The following is a 16934-nucleotide window of genomic DNA, read 5'->3' as shown; positions in this document are numbered from 1 at the left end:
GGTGGCGTTGAAAGTTTCAATGATCGTGATATCATTACGTATCGCACTTTTAATGTATGTGGAGCTTATAACACAAAGTTGTTTTAGTGATAACATGGCTTTTGTTGGAAGAACACGTGATCGATGTAAAGTTGGTACTGATGACGCAATTTATGTATGGTGTAAAGGGCAAGATATTTATAAAATGTGATGTTTGTTGGTGATCTGACAGTATATTTTCATAAACAAAGTTGTGACTTTAAAATAAATCAAGCAAGGTCACTAGTTTTGCCATGACGCTCGCGCATTTTTTCGCAGCATCCGATTTTAGGTACAGATTGCGCAACGCTTGCGGTTTTCATAGCACCGAGTCCATATAAGGATGTATGTTATCTCAAGTGTGGCGCAAAGAAAATTAATTTTAATTAATTTGAGTAAAATCCATAAACTAACAAGTTCATTGCTTGCCAGGAAACACTGTGTAAAACTAAACATACCACATAAGATGTAAAAAGAGAACAACAAAACATGTTCACTACCTGTAAGAGATAGTATCATCTGCACGTCTTGGGCACTAAGAAGAAAGCGACCACAACTTCACTCCCTTCAAATTCAGAAATATTTTCTACTCACAAAATTGTAACCTGATGATTTTGTTACCTGCACTGAATATTACTTCGTGTTTGTGTGTATTTTAAAAGTTGCCGGTAAATTTCGAGTAACTAATAGTGAGAAAATATCAGTGTGGTGGTAGGCTATTTTAGTGGAGTGCACAGCAATAGTGACGTTAGTAACGCAATTTATCACTAACAGTTTGGCATTGGATTGCGAAACAAATGCGTTTTTAAATACTGTTCTGCTGAAAACTGCAATTAATTAATGATTTGTAGCAGAATTACGTTTGTATAGTAACAAAATCAATGTTGGCCAATTACAAAGTAATATAACTTCATAGTCAAACCATTACTGTGAATGAATGTGTGAATCAATGATGAATCTGATAAATTTGAGTAGGTAAAATTAATTATATAAGATAAATGGTTTGTAAAAGATTTTCTTCATTATATAATCAAAAATGTTTTGATATGCTATTTAAGATTTATTGCGAGACAAATATCTTTTACTTTAAAAGAGGAAGAATTAATACACAGTTTTGCGCGTATGGGAGCTTCCTTTGCCTAACAGTCGGTCAAAAAAGCCCTTCTGTTTGGCTGTGTAAACAAACAATATAGCACCTCACAGCCTCAGGCATTTCCCACAAAGAAGTGAGACTTCTTAATGAGAACAGGGTGCATTATTTTAATAATAGAAAGGATAGTATTGGATCAAGTATTTACATAAAGAAATGCTAATAGGAAATTCAATATGGTCCATAGTAAATTTGTGTCACTATTTGAACGTAACTTTCCTAAAAAATTATCCAAAAAGTCAATTAAAAATGCAAGTAAACCATCAATAACTAAAGGGATTAAAATCTCAGGCAAGAGGAAGAGGGAGATGTATACAAAGCTGAGAATAAGTTAGGATTTGACAATTTAGTTCTACAAAACATACTGCAGTAGTCTAAGGAAATTCATGAAAATGTCCAGAAAGACAAAGGCCCTCTCATAAATATTAAAGGAGATAAAATGATTAATATATTATTATTCTGAAATGGGGACTGAACAATCAATAAGTGAACAATAGACCTCAAGAATTAAACTGAATGCATTGTGGTGACTGATAATTCACAAGCTGCAAACATTTTTAACAATCACTTTCAAAATATAGAAGCAAAAATAGAACTGAATGCTGCAGCTAAAGTAACAAGAGAATACAATATAAGGTCTTTCAACAAATATTTAAGCAACTAGAAATATCATCAACAACATTTACTGGAATTAATAGAATTCTAAAAATTATTAAAAAATAAAAAGCTGACATGGTGTTAATAGAATTTCATACAAAACTGAGAAGCGTTGTTCTAACTCAATAAATAATATTCTTAGAAGTATAGGCAATATATCATTTGCATAGCGAATTTCTTTCTTCACAGATTAAAATACGCATTTGATAAACCTCTTCATAAGAAAGGTGAGAATAATTGCTTAAATAATTGTAGTCAAATTTTCATACGTTCCACTTTTTCCAAAATAATCGGGAAAGTAATGCACTAAAGTGTAGTCTCACATTTAAGAACAAACAATTCACTTAGCACATAACAGTTAGAATTCCAGAAGGGTTGCTCGACTAAAAATGCTATTTACACTTCATTCACCAAATATTAAAATGCTTAAATAATAAAATATCTTTACTTGATATTTTTTGTGATCATTCCTAGGCATTTGATTACGTAGATCAAATTAATCTCTTAGAATAATTTTCTATGCAACTGATGGCTTTACAAAATTTGATCTGAATCATATTCAACGAATGCGTAGCAAAAGGTTGAGCTGAATAACTCAAACAGCGTTGAATGGAGATAAAATTCCAATGAATGAGTAGAAATCACCAAGGAAATCCCAGAAGGTTCAGTTTGGGATACAGTTTACGCTGATATGAAACTTCCTGGCAGATTAAAACTGTGTGCCGGACCGAGATTCGAACTCGGGACCTTTGCCTTTCGCGGGCAAGTGCTCTACCATCTGAGTTACCCAAACACGACTCACGACCCGTCCTCACAGCTTTAATTCTGCCAGTACCTTGTCTCCTACCTTCCAAACTTTACAGAAGCTCTTCTGCCAGAAAGTTTCATATCAGCGTACACTCCGCCGCAGAGTGAAAATCTCATTCTGGAAACATCCCCTAGGCTGTGGCTAAGCCATGTGTCCGCAATATCCTTTCTTCCAGGAGTGCTAGTTCTGCAAAGTTCGCAGAAGAGCTTCTGTGAAGTTCCGAAGGTAGGAGACGTGGTACCGGCAGAATTAAAGCTGTGAGGGCGGGTCGTGAATCGTGTTTGGGTAGCTCAAGTTGTAGAGCACTTGCCCGCGAAAGGCAAAGGTCCTGAGTTCTAGTCTTGATCCGGCACACAATTTTAATCTGCCAGGAAGTTTCATGCTCTTGTGTTGTTCTTCAGTGTGTGGCTACCGCAGCTATTGTACAAGTGTCACAGTGGGATATTTCCAATATACGATATATTCTAATCAACTGGCACTAGGTTCATGCAACAAACACCACTGACTGATTTACCCTACTTTTAGTTTGTTGTGTCAATAGGCATTGTGCCATTTTAAAAAAGTTATACGTTTGCGCAAACAAAACATTTCTAACTACTATTACAACCTGTTGGCTTACAATGTGAGCCCTTAACTATCAGCCCATTCTGCGAAAACTTTACATCAATAGCAATTTCCATTTGCGCAATATTTGCGACTCAAGGGATGCACCCAGTATATTCAATTTTTTTGCTTGCAACTCTGTGAGATGCGAAAATTTGAGAAATTAGTGCTAATTCAAAGGTTTATCACCAATTATTATTCACACGCGCCATTGCGATTGTAACAGGGAAGGGGGTATCAGTTAGTGGTACCGGAAGTACCCTTCGCCATACACCATCAGGTCCCTTGCGGAGTATTGATGTAGATGTGGACGTTCAAGGTAAATTACTAGATCATAGGTATCACTGCACGAATGGGGAGGGCGTGGGGGGACACTTGACACCCTCTCCCCTCTCCACTCAGAGCCTGGAGTGCAGAATTTTTATTCATTACAGAAGTCTCATACACTTCAAGCAGTAATATCAGTGATACCGAAAAACCTTTAAACTTGCCAATTCTAGCGTCATGCAGCTCATCGCAGAGAGATAGTGCTACGGAAATAAGCAATTTCAATTTCAATTTATTGCCACAAATTTTTGACCTGCTATCTGGAAGCTCTAAACAGTTCGTACATATTCAATAATCACGGTTACACGTAATGATATATATTTCGTATGTAGTGATAAATTATGTTAACAGCAACCATTTGCAATATTGATGTATAAATAAAGCAAAAAATTAAAAATGAGAATCAATTTAAATAATAAATAAAATAAAAGGAAATAACTGGAGTTACAAATGAATAACTTCGAGTTTATATTACTAGAAATGTTACTGGCAGCCTCAAAGTAACTCAAATAACAACAACTACTACAACTATACCTACTTCTAAACCTAAAATTGCTACACTGTTCTACATTGCGCACACTGGTACGTGCGTGCCTCAGCAATCCTCGAGTCTAAGCATACCTATATTGGTGACCATAGCGTCCTTTCTTTCCTTCCATCGTTTCTTAAAAAGTTTCTTATTTGTTTATACGTATATTTGTATTTTAAAATTTATCTTTTGAAACTTATACGTGCCTATCATTATGTAGATGAAAATCTAATAGTCATGGGGGACTGGAATGCAGTGGTAGATAAAGGAGTAGAGGAAAAATGTACAGGAGAATGTGAGTTTGGGACAAGGAATGACAGAGGAGAAAGACTAATTAAGTTCTGTAACGTTTCATCTAGTAATAGCGAATACTCTCGTCAAGAATCACAAGAAGAGGAAGTATATTTAGAAAAGGCCTGGTGATACGGAAGATTTTAGTTAGATTACATCATAGTCAGACGGAGATTCCGAAATCAGATGCCGGATTCTAAGGTGTACCCAGAAGCAGATATAGACTCAGAACACAATGTAGCAGTGATGAAGAGTAGACTGAAGTTTAAGACATTAGTCAGGAAGAATCAATACGCAGAGTGGAATATCGAAGAACTACGGAATGACGAGATAAGGTTGAAGTTCTCTAGGGCTATAGATACAGCAGTAATGAATAGCTCACTAGGCAGTACAATTGAAGAGGACTGGACATCTCTAAAAAGGGCCACCACAGAAGTTGCGAAGGAAAACATAGGTACAAAGAAGGCAACTGCGAAGAAACCATGGGTAACAGAAGAAATTCTTCAATTCATCGATCAAAGGAGAAAGTACAAAAATGCTCCACGAAATTCAGGAATACAGAACTATAAGTCACTGAGGAATGAAATAAATAGGAAGTGCAGGGAATTTAAGACGAAAAAAATGCAGGAAAAATGTGGGGACATCGAACAAGAAATGATTGTCGGAAGGATAGACTCAGCATACAGGAAAGTCAAAACAACGTTCGGTGACATTAAATGCAGGGGTGATAACATTAAGAGTGCAACGGGAATTCCGCTATTAAATGCAGAGGAGAGAGCGGATAGGTGGAAAGAATACACCTGAAAGCTTCTACGAGGGGGAACATTTGTCTGATGTGATAGAAAAAGAAACACAAGTCGATTTAGAAGAGATAGGGCATCCAGTATTAGAATTAGAATTTAAAGAGCTTTGGAGGACTTAAGATCAAATAAGGCAGAAGGGATAGGTAATATTTCATCTGAATTTCTAAAATCATTGCGGGAAGTGGCAACAAAACGACTATTCACGTTGGTGAGTAGAATGTATGAGTCTGGCGATATACCATCTTACTTCCGGAAAAGCACCATCCACACAATTACGAATACGGCAAGAGGCGAAAAGTGCGAAAAGTATCGCTCAATTAACTTAACAACTCATGCATCCAAGCTGCTTACAAGAATAATATACAGAAGAATGGAAAATAAAATTGAGGATTCGCTAGATGACGATCAGTTTGGCTTTAGGAGAGGTAAAGGCACCAGAGAGGCAATTCTGACGTTGCGTTTAATAATGGGAGCAAGACTGAAGAAAAATCAAGACACGTTCATAGGATTTGTCGACCTGGGGAAAGCTTTCCACAATGTAAAATGGCGCAAGATGTTCGACATTCAGAAAAACCTAAGGGTAAGCTATAGGGACAGACAGGTCGTGTACAATATGTACAACAGCCAAGAGGGAATATAAGAGTGGACGACCAAGTACTCGTATTGAAAAGGGTGTAAGACAAGGGTGTAGCCTTTCGCCCCTACTGTCGAGGAAGCAATGATGGAAATAAAGGAAAGGTGCAGGAAAGTAACTAAAATTCAAGGTGAAAGGATATGAATGATACGATTCACTGATGACATTGCAATCTTGAGTGAGAAAGAATTGCCGCGAGGAGTGGCCGCGCGGTTTAAGGCGCCATGTCACGGACTGCGAGGCCCCTCCCGCACGAGGATCGAGTCCTCCCTCGGGCGTGGGTGTGCGTGTTGTTCTTAGCATACGTTCAGTAGTGCGTAAGTCTAGGGACCGATGACCTCAGCAGTTTGCTCCCTTAGCAATTCACACACATTTGAAAATTTGAACATTTGAAGAAGAATTACATGATCTGCTTAACGGAATGAATAGTCTGATGAGTACAGAGAATGGATTGAGAGTAAATCGAAGAAAGACGAACGTAATGAGAAGTAGTAGAGATGAGAACAGCGAGAAACTTAACATCAGGACTGATGGTCACGAAGAAGGTGAAGTTTAGGAGTTTGCTACCTAGGCAGTAAAACAACCAATGACGGGCGGAGCAAGGAGGCCATCAAAAGCAGACCAGCAATGGCAAAAAGGGGATTCCTGGCCAATTCTAATATCAAATATCGGCATTAATTTGAGGAAGAAATTTCTGTGAATGTACATCTGGAGTGCAGCATTGTATAGTAGTGAAACATGGACTGTGGGAAAACCGGAACAGAAGAGAATCGAAGCATTAGAGATGTGATGCTACGGACGAATGTTGAAAATTAGGTGAACTGATAAGAAGGAATGGTTCTGCGCAGAATCGGAGAGGAAAAGGTCATGTGGAAAACACTGATAAGGAGAAGTGACATGATGATAGGACATCTGTTAAGACGCCAGCGAATGACTAACATGGTACTAGAGGGAGCTGTAGAGGGCAAAAACAGTAGAGGAGGACAGAGATTGGAATACATCCGGCAAATAATTGAGGACGTAGTCTGAGATGAAGAGGTTAGCACAGGAGAGAAATTGGTGGTGGGCCGCATCAAACTAGTCAGAAGACTGATGACAAAAAAATCATTATCTATCATATATAAGGGAAGAAACGCTACTTGTGATCTGTTGATATAATTTTGATATTCAGAGCTCAGTTTGATCTTATAGAGTGAAAGTTAAGCAGCTGCCTATTAGACATACTATGTGCATTTGTATTAACCGTCTGCAGTCTCTCTCTCTCTACCTGAAAAGTGGGACAGCTGAGAACGACACGATCGGCGGAGCCTTCCTCTCCATACTCACGGAATGGTGTTTACTACATTCCACTTGATGCAAGTGTTTGGGATATGGACCGTGACCTGTCAATATGTACACCATACCTCGAGTAGGGACTATGACATGCAGTTTGAGCCTGTTTCTGACGCATGGGAACATACTGCTAACCCGTCTTGCAGTTCTCGAAGCATCTCAATCAGACTGCCATCCATCTGACTTTCAAGACCGTAAATATCTTTTGCTGGTAATGTCAGTTCCTTTGACCTCGTACACGCTGTCATATTATCCACGCTTCAACCAGTACAGTGCTGTCCTGTAGCGTACCGTGATATCCATTGGACATACCCCGAGAATCACCAGTAGTCCCTCGACATGTTTAGTGCGAAAGACACCCGTGAGCCTGAGAAGTTTGTTCCAATGAATACGTCACAGTATCGTTTTGTGCATGCCCAGTCATAGGCAATGCGCCTAGACATTGGCAACGAACCCACAGTGGCGTTGAAGGTAGCTTCGTGATACGACCACACCACATCACATGCAACTTTAATTTATAGTCATCAGTGCCAGCACGGGCAATCTTATGCAGAATTTAGGCGCTTTCTGAGTAACAGCTTTTACGTGTTCTGAGAAGTTTCTGTCCTTGCTAGGAGAACGCCTAAATATCTACAAACAGTGCTGCGTTTAACAGGGATTTCGTCAAGCCTCAGCGAGGGGTTTCTGGCAAGAGAAAATCTTTTCTTCGGCAGTATGTATGTCGTTTTATGAACAGCTGTAGTAAGTTTGTTGCCGTTGCACAAATGCTGCATGCGAGCAAGCACATCATTCTTCTTTTCCACAAACTCGCCCTGGAGTCTGCAGACAAAACGACTAGGATTTCATCTGTCTATGCAACAACACCTTCATTCGTATCTTCCCCCTCTAACAGATGTAATAGGAGCTCAATGCTAAGATCCCAGAGACCACTTATGGAGCCTTGAGGACAGCCTGAGGTAACCTTTTTGTTTTCCTTGCTCTGCCCCACAATTCACTGAACGCTACGTACACTGCGTTAATGTACAAAGCTCTTGTACAGACATTTGAGGACATGGAGATCTCGAAGGCGTGCAAACATCGCAGGCCACCAAACATTAACGAATGCTCCTCCGACGTGAAATATGAGCGCGATTGCATACTTCGCTGTCGAATTTTCTACAATACGAAGAGCTATGTTAACCGCATCATCTATACACTTCCCTTTTCTGAAACCACTTTGACACTGGTTGAGACCCAATAGCTCTCTGTGCGCCTGCAGCCGATCACAGAGTAGTTTCTCCTGAACTCTGGCCAAGACATTTAATAAGCAAAAAGGCCTACAGTTTTCGGTGATGCCGAGTCTTTATCCTTTCCCTTTTTTCCTTAACAATGAGCACCTTGCTGTTTGACGAATCAAAAGAAGGCGGAAGAAAGTCGCTCTTTTATGCAGACTTCCTTTATCGATTTCTTTGAAGTACGGTAGTCAAGTTGGTTAAGAGGCGTTTCCGAATTGTTGTGGAATCAAATTCCCCGACACAATCTTCTTAACGTAAACGACAATAGCTAAACGCAATGCCCCTTGGGGCACTGTTTGATTTCACAGAATGCCATGTGTGGTACCTTGCGTTCTCCATTATGCACTGAAATTTATCTGCATTATCACTTAAAAGGAAGATTAATCAAAGACTCTTTATGACTAGTTGGTTTTGTTTATAACCAATAGTATTCTCATCTCCCATTATTTCCTACTTCAGATTTTTCACATTAAGTTCCAATAAACATAGTCGGTTTTTGAATAAACATGTCTTTTCTAAGAATTTTGCTGCTTTATTTTTTGGCTTATTGATCACTTTGTGGAATACATATCAAATATAACCTTAAAAAATATAATTTTAGTTTCTCACACACAAAAAGGGTCACGTACATGTTTATTTTAATAGTACCAAAAGGTATGCTTTGAAGGTAATCATTAGTCATGCTTACATTTTGAGTATCTATTTGTACACAAATGCAAATACAGAGTGGATAATCAAAAATTCTCTGGACTATAATAAATTTTTGTGTCACCTTCTGTCACCTACAACCCGCCCCCTACCTCCCCCTCCGCCCCCCCCCCCCCCCAACCCTGTAAAATTTCTGCGGAGTTGCCGAAGTTTTTAGCAGCCCGTAAACTGTAAGGCGGAGGACAATGGGGTTGTTTTTATTCGAAAGAGCGATGTTTTTCGATCTTGGGACGTGCGCGCGCAGCCCCTGGCTAGCAGCGATCCCCCCACAGCGCGGTAAGAAAGAACTGGCAGTGCTGAGTCAGAGACGGTGCAGGATGGAGCTGTCGCGCCGCGACTTTCGCCCCATGACTGCGTGTTTTTGGTGAAGCTTACCCTTCTAGGGCCACAGTTGGAAACTGTTTTCGCGAGTTTTCGAGGGGTCGGCTGTCAATTGAAGATGAACCTCGTCCTGGTCGGCCAGCAACAGCTATGACTCCTGAAAACATTGATGCTGTGAGTAAAATGGTCAAAGAAGATCCACATCTTACATTTTGCAACATTGAAGGGACCGTAAATATTGTATCAACAGCAGCACAGACCATCGTTCATAGGCAGTTAGGCCTTACTAAGAGATGTGCCTGTAGGGTGTCACATTCCCTGACAGAAAGCCAACTGGAGGCGAGAGTGGACTGGTGTCGTTTCATGCTCGAAAAATTCAATGGAGGGAAGTCCCAAAACACCTAAAATATCGTCACAGGTGATGAAACGTGGGTCTACCATTATGACCCTGAAACGAAGGGACAGTCTTATGTGTGGTACTTTCCAGGGGAGGAGCCACCAACAAAAGTTCAACGAAGTCGGAGCTCTGGAAAAAAGATGGTGGCAACTTTTTCACAAAGATTGGGCATCTCACCTCTGTGACCTTGGGCACTCGTCGTACAGTCAATGCTGAATGGTACATGAACGATTGTCTTCCAAAAGTCATCGCCACATGGAAGTCACAGCATCCAAAGTACAAGAGTAGGCACCTTCAGCTGCGTCACGACAATGCATCTGCGCACAGGGCTGCCAGAATGATGGAAAAATTGTTCAAATGGCTCTGGCACTATGGGACTTAACATCTGCTGTCATCAGTCCCACAGAACTTAGAACTACTTAAACCTAAGTAGCCTAAGGACATCACAGAAATCCATGCCCGGGGTAGGATTCGAACCTGCGACTGTAGCGCTTACGCGGTTCCAGACCGTAGCGCCTAGAACCGCTCAGCCATTGCGGCCCGCAGAATGATGGACTTTCTGGAGAAGGAAAAAGTGCCAGTGTTACCCCATCCCCCCTATTCACCTGATATGACCCCTGTGACTTCATTCTGTTCCCTAAGACTAAGGAAAAAATTCGAGGCCAGCGGTTTACATCAGATGAAGAGGCCACTGCAGTGTACGAGAGTGCACTAAGTGACATCTCAAAAGAAGCTTGGACTGACACATTTTCTAAGTGGTTTCAGGAAATGGAAAAATGTAGACATGCTAATGGAGAGTATTTTGAAAAGTTGTTAAACTTTTATTGCAAATAAATTCTTTTTCACACATTCTGCTAAAACCTTTCGGCACAGCCCCCATACCAAAAATCTCGAAAAGTTTATGACCAATTTACTTCAAATTTTTATGCAATACTCTAATGAACATTCGGACAGACATGGAATATATATTTTCATTACATATAATGTGCAAATACGTATGTAATATATAAGTGAAAGCATTGTTATCAAAAATCTCGAAATATGCTTGACAGATTTATTGAAAATTTTGCATTATGCTTTAACAAATATTGAGACCTACAGTAAGCTATATATATCTTTTAACACATATAATATCTAAAAATATATGTAATATATGAAGGGGAAACATTTTTATCAATAATCTGAAAAAGTACTTCGCCGATTTACTTTAAATCTTTAAACATTACTCTCATACAAGTTTGAAAATGTCGGAAAGTTCTTGACTGATTAGCTTCAAAATTTATACGATACTGCCATTAACAATCAGATCGATATTACTGTAGAGCTATACCTTTTAAGCAAGCATATATATATCTTCTGTTAAAACCTACTGTGATAAAGAAAATGCTTTGATGTGCTCTACCACAAACAAAAGTGATTTTGTTTGATATGCCACAGGCAGTTTTAACTGTCATAACTGGGCATTCAAACTACAAGTGAAATTATTTCTTCCATGCATTTTCTTTCTTATTATACGCATTTTTAAACAAAATCGTTCTGTTTTGTTTCTTTCCTTACTGATAGTTTTCACAGAAAACATGGAAGTTCCATTTCTGGCTTATCGGCACATGGTTAGAATAATATTACCGATTCTGAATTTGCAGGAAAAAGAAAAATGTCTTAAGGTGAGAGAGGGGTGGTGAAATGGGTGTGTACAGCCGGGTGAGGGGAAATGCACATGGAGACCAGGAAGGAGGAGATGGCCAAAGAGAGGGGGCAGGAGAAAATGGAGTGTGGGGAAGGGGAGGAGAAGATGGGCAGAGAGAGAGGGGAGGTGCTGTACAGAGAGAGAGAGGAAGATGGATAAAGAGAGAGGAAGAAGAAGGCGATGGATAGAGACATTGGGGAGGATGAGATCAGAACATATGTCTTATTCCTATACATATTAGAAATGTACACTTTCTCTTTTCTTTCTTTTTCATTAGACCAAACTGAGCCACAGCAAAACGTGACCTGGTACAGGCAGTGTATATGCTGTGCTTATATATGTCATATTTAAAGTACAAACAAAAATTGTTGAAAATTGTTGCTCATACATATATATATTTATGTCATTATTATTATTTAGAAAAGAACCACATCTCTTCACTGCAGAGTACAAATCACTAGACTCTTGCAAGTGCTCGAAAGGAGGAACTGGAATTAATGTATTGCACCAAACTGTAAGTGTTGAACTTTGAAGACCTCCACTTAACCTCATACAGCTAACTACTTACACTTTGTAGTTACATCTGCACTGCATGCGACATTTTGTAGAAGACATCCCTACAATTGGCAGATGCATATCATGAGGTTTTCAGTTATTTTGGCTGGTATGTCTGCATTTTGGCCTATCTTAAAAATCTGTCAATTTCACAGCCTGACCTGCCAATTTGCCAACTGCATAATTTTGCAACAAATTCTACCAATTTGTGTTTCCAGACTTGTCATCCAACCAATTTGCCAGATTTACAGCCAGTTTTACGACCTATTCTTCCAATTTGCCAATTTTACCAATATTCAGATCTGATGTGTCACCAGTCTGACAATTTTATGATCAGTCCGACCAATCTTACATTCAGTTTTACCGATTTCCGGATTTAACGTCCTACCAATTCGTCAATTTTTCAGCCAATTTTACCAATTTCCGGAATCGCTGTCCTACTATTTTTCCTATCTCCTACCGATTTTTATGGCCAGTTTGCAAATTTTACCAATTTCCAGATTTGGCACCACTATTTAGCTAAATTAGCTATGGTCAAAAATTGTTTTGAATAATTCAGTTTTAGAATAAGTCTCTCAACTCTCATATTTTGGCTGTGCTGTAAGTTTTGCTTTTGACTCTGACACTTCTTCTGTTTAAAGGGGTCCTCCACTCTTCACCAGTAGCCTTGTACTACCATTCACCAGCTTTCACGATCATGGTAATCTTCCTCTTCCAGATTTTTCTTCCTCAACATTCAAATTATTCCCGTTCTCTGCGTTAATCTCGCCTGCTCAAGCTTCCTCCTTCCTGGGGCTACCATCCCAGGGTCTGTTCTGGACATCCTGGCTGCCCTCATTATTCCGTTCATCTCTACAGCCTGTACTCTGCCGCTCCCTGTTCTGCACCGTATGTTAGTTTACTTTCCGCTACTGCATACAGAAGCCTCCTCTTTGTTTCTTCTGATATTTCCCGATTACACAGAGCTCTAATTAGTATTTCAATTGCTCCTCTTCTATGCTGGTTCTTCGTTCCACATCTACTCGTACTTCACAGCTTCCCGAGGTAGGGATAACCCACCATAAGTATTTAAACTGCTTTAGAGCTTTAATAGTTCCTTGCGGAAATATTATATCCTTTCCATCTCCTACCACAACTATATATTCTGTTTTGCTCATATTTATTCTAAGTCCGCCTCGTTCAAATAGATCCAGTAAGTTCCTTATAATAAATTTGACATATTCTCTACTTTGTGCTACCAGTACCTGATCATCGGTAATGAGTACATAATACTTTTCAGGAATGGAAATATCATACCTCCACGTGACTGATTCCAGTGTTCCAATACATACTGGACGTATATTTTAAACAGGGTCGCCGACATACTGCAGCCCTGTCTAAGTCTTTTCGATGTCTGGAGTGTCTCAGTAAACTTTCTCCTTGCCTTAACTGCTGCGTACGATTGGTGGAATATTCTTTGAATTAGGGATATATTTTGTGTTTCTACACCTATATACTTCCTAGCTTTCCATAGTCTGTGTACCGAGCGAGGTGACACAGAGGTTAGCACACTGGGCTCGAATTCGGGAGGACGACAGTTCAAACCCGCCTCCAGCCATCCTGATTCAGGTTTTCGTGATTTCCCTAAATTGTTTCAGGCAATTGTCGGGATAGTTCCTTTGAAAGGATACAGCCGACTTCCTCCCATCCTTCCCTTATCTGATGGGGACGATGACCTTGCTGTTTAGTCCCCACCTCCGAATAAAACAATCGCTTATAGCTACAGAAACACAACCTTTTTCTAAATCTACAAATATTAGGTGTACTTCTTGGGCTTTAGAATAAACCTTCTAACTTATTTGTCTAAGGCTAAAAATATGATCCCTACACGATCGTCCTACTGTAAAATCTGCCTGTTCTTCTCCCATCTTCCCTTTAATCTCACTCTTCAGCGTGTTTTTCAGCAGTGCTCTAAAAGTCTGCTGATAGAAGCCGTAACACTGATTCCCTGTTCTGCACTTACAGAGTCGAAAAGTTCGGATCTGTTTGTTATGAGTAGGTCCAAGATGTTAAAACCATCGAGAACATCGAGTTCGCCACGACAGCACGCGACAAGAAGAATCGCATACAATTTAAGAGTGTTGCTGCTACTGCACTTGTCGACGGACCTTGTGTTTTCTGTGGTCGTAGACTTAATTTTAGTATTGACATTAATGACACATCCTCACACGGTAATGGTTGGCTCACTGCAGCCATTGTACGTGGAGGTACTGGAGTTCCTAATGTACCTGGACTTGAAAGTTTTGTTGATAGAGACATTATTGCCTATCGTACCTACCATATGGCAGAACTTGCTAATAAGGACTATGGTAAATCCGCTTATATGTCGCCTTCGGCACTGGTATACGAAGGAGGATCAAACATGTGCTTAACCAGTATATATTGGTGTTTATTTTTTACAATAATTAACTTTAAAATCGTCGTGTAATAATCACTGAGTGAAATTCTAATTTATATTTCCACACCACATTTCCTTTGCCTTGCCAACATCACTGCATGATATTTTGCCACTGATCTTTATAGTATACTCACGACTGGGCAAACAACTTTGACCTACCAGAAAATTCCTATGCTGTGTATTATCCACCATCTTATAGCTGGGCAAAAAGTTTCGATTATCTGCTATTTGATGAAGGGTTATTTTTGTATTCCAGATTATAGGTCGCATGTCGTGGACTTTGACAAGCAAGAAACTGTCGTATCGGTGGGATATTACAATATTTCGTTAGCGGAGGTGAACATAACCAGAGGAATTACTGCCCTCACATATGCTACGAATTTTCCTGTCTCACTTATGGTTTTGTTCCTGCAAATGTGCTCTCAGGAAATGCAGTCCTCCAGCAACATTTTGCGTTCTTTGTATCGTTACTGTGTATATACTTCAGGAAACACAATAATTTCCAAAATATCTCACTTTTGTCATAAACGATCATCTGCAGCATCCATAAATACAGATATTTTTCCTAAAAATCCAATATTTAAGCCCTGTGGAAGAAAACGTATTGTCGTATTTGCGGTATATGTGTCTGTGAGAGTGACTGGTAACTGTACCATTCTTTTCCTTTTTCGAAAGCATTGGGCACAAAATAAATTATATATTACAACAGATATTGTGAAATTTTAAATTTTTAGTTACCGAGTGCTTAGAAAAATGAAAGTATATACCACTTATACCCAATTAGAGTAAATTTCAAGTTTAATGCTCGTACAAAGTTATATTGTCATTCAGGATAACTTTAGACCAGTCTAATTTTTCCTGTAGCTAATGCTCTGGGTAGGTTTAGATCGTGGCAGAAGGAAATCGGGTGATAATCAGAAGAAAAACGAACAGTTTTAATTCAGTACTGCAAGTTTACTTTGTAACATCAAGATGTCTGTATTCATATAGCATTGTTCAACTTAAATCACTGTCGCTAGAACCTCTCTTTACAGCCAACGGAACTAAAGTATAATCTTAAGCCTAGGAACTTGTAGGAAGTTAGAAAGGCAACTAAATTACCAACTAGAAATCACAGAGGTAATAAAACAGATGCTATTAGTACAAAAATGCAAACAGGTGGAACAGCAACCATTTGAAACAAAAGTTGTGAGTGGTACAAATAGAACCTGGCTGGTAAAAGTTACCCTGAATGACTGTACGAATAAGTAAAAATGTGTTTCTTTTAAGAGTGATGTATGGAAGCCATTCAACATTTTAGTATAAATTTATATTTAATAAGTAAATGTATTGTTCACACAAAATATTTATTAGTAATGTCTTGCTTGAGCAAATAATGCCAGCACTGTTTGTAAAACTTAATTTTACACATTAAGTGTATTTAAAGATTTAGCTTCTATGGTACCTAATTTATTGATGATTGCTACATCTCATGGCGTTATGTTGGAAGATAAAGGAATGTATGAGTAAAACATAAATGAAATAAAGAATAATCCTGTCAATGTCTAGTTCACAGGAGATCTTTGAAACGATGCAGACGAATTTTTAACTTCTAGAAGCAGCCTGTCTTCTTCCTCTCGAGAATTCTGATACATGTGATAGTGATAGTAAGGCTTTAAGAATTCTGGTGTATAGTCCAAGTTTCCACTGTTTGTAAGCACCACAGTCGTGGCCCACAATCACTGCTGGTGGCAGGAAATTAAAAAATCCAAGATGCAGATTGTGAGATACAAAAATCAAAGATGGCGGAAACTCAAAAAGAGACATCATCAGCATCAGCATCATCATCATTTAAGACTGGTTATGCCTTTCAGCGTTCACTCTGGAGCACAGTCCCCCTTATAAAATTCCTCCATGATCCCCTATTCAGTGCCAATATTGGTGCCTCTTCTGATGTTAAGCCTATTACTACAAAATCATTCTTAACCGAATCCAGGTACCTTCTCCTTGCTCTGCCCTGACTCCTCCTACCCTCTACTGCTGAACCCATGAGTCTCTTGAGTAACCTTGCTTCTCCCATGCGTGTAACATGACCCCACCATCTAAGCCTGTTCGCCCTGACTGCTACATCTATAGAGTTCATTCCCAGTTTTTCTTTGATTTCCTCATTGTGGACACCCTCCTGCCATTGCTCCCATCTACTAGTACCTGCAATCATCCTAGCTACTTTCATATCCGTAACCTCAACCTTCTTGATAAGGTAACCTGAATCCACCCAGCTTTCGCTCCCATACAACAAAGTTGGTCGAAAGATTGAACGGTGCACAGATAACTTAATCTTGGTACTGTCTTCCTTCTTGCAGAAGAGCATAGATCGTAGCTGAGCACTCACTGCATTAGCTTTGCTACACCTCGCTTCCAGTT

This window comes from Schistocerca gregaria, chromosome 3, assembly GCF_023897955.1.
Source record: "Schistocerca gregaria isolate iqSchGreg1 chromosome 3, iqSchGreg1.2, whole genome shotgun sequence".
Classification (NCBI taxonomy): domain Eukaryota; kingdom Metazoa; phylum Arthropoda; class Insecta; order Orthoptera; family Acrididae; genus Schistocerca; species Schistocerca gregaria.
Note: the sequence above shows the minus strand (reverse complement) of the source record.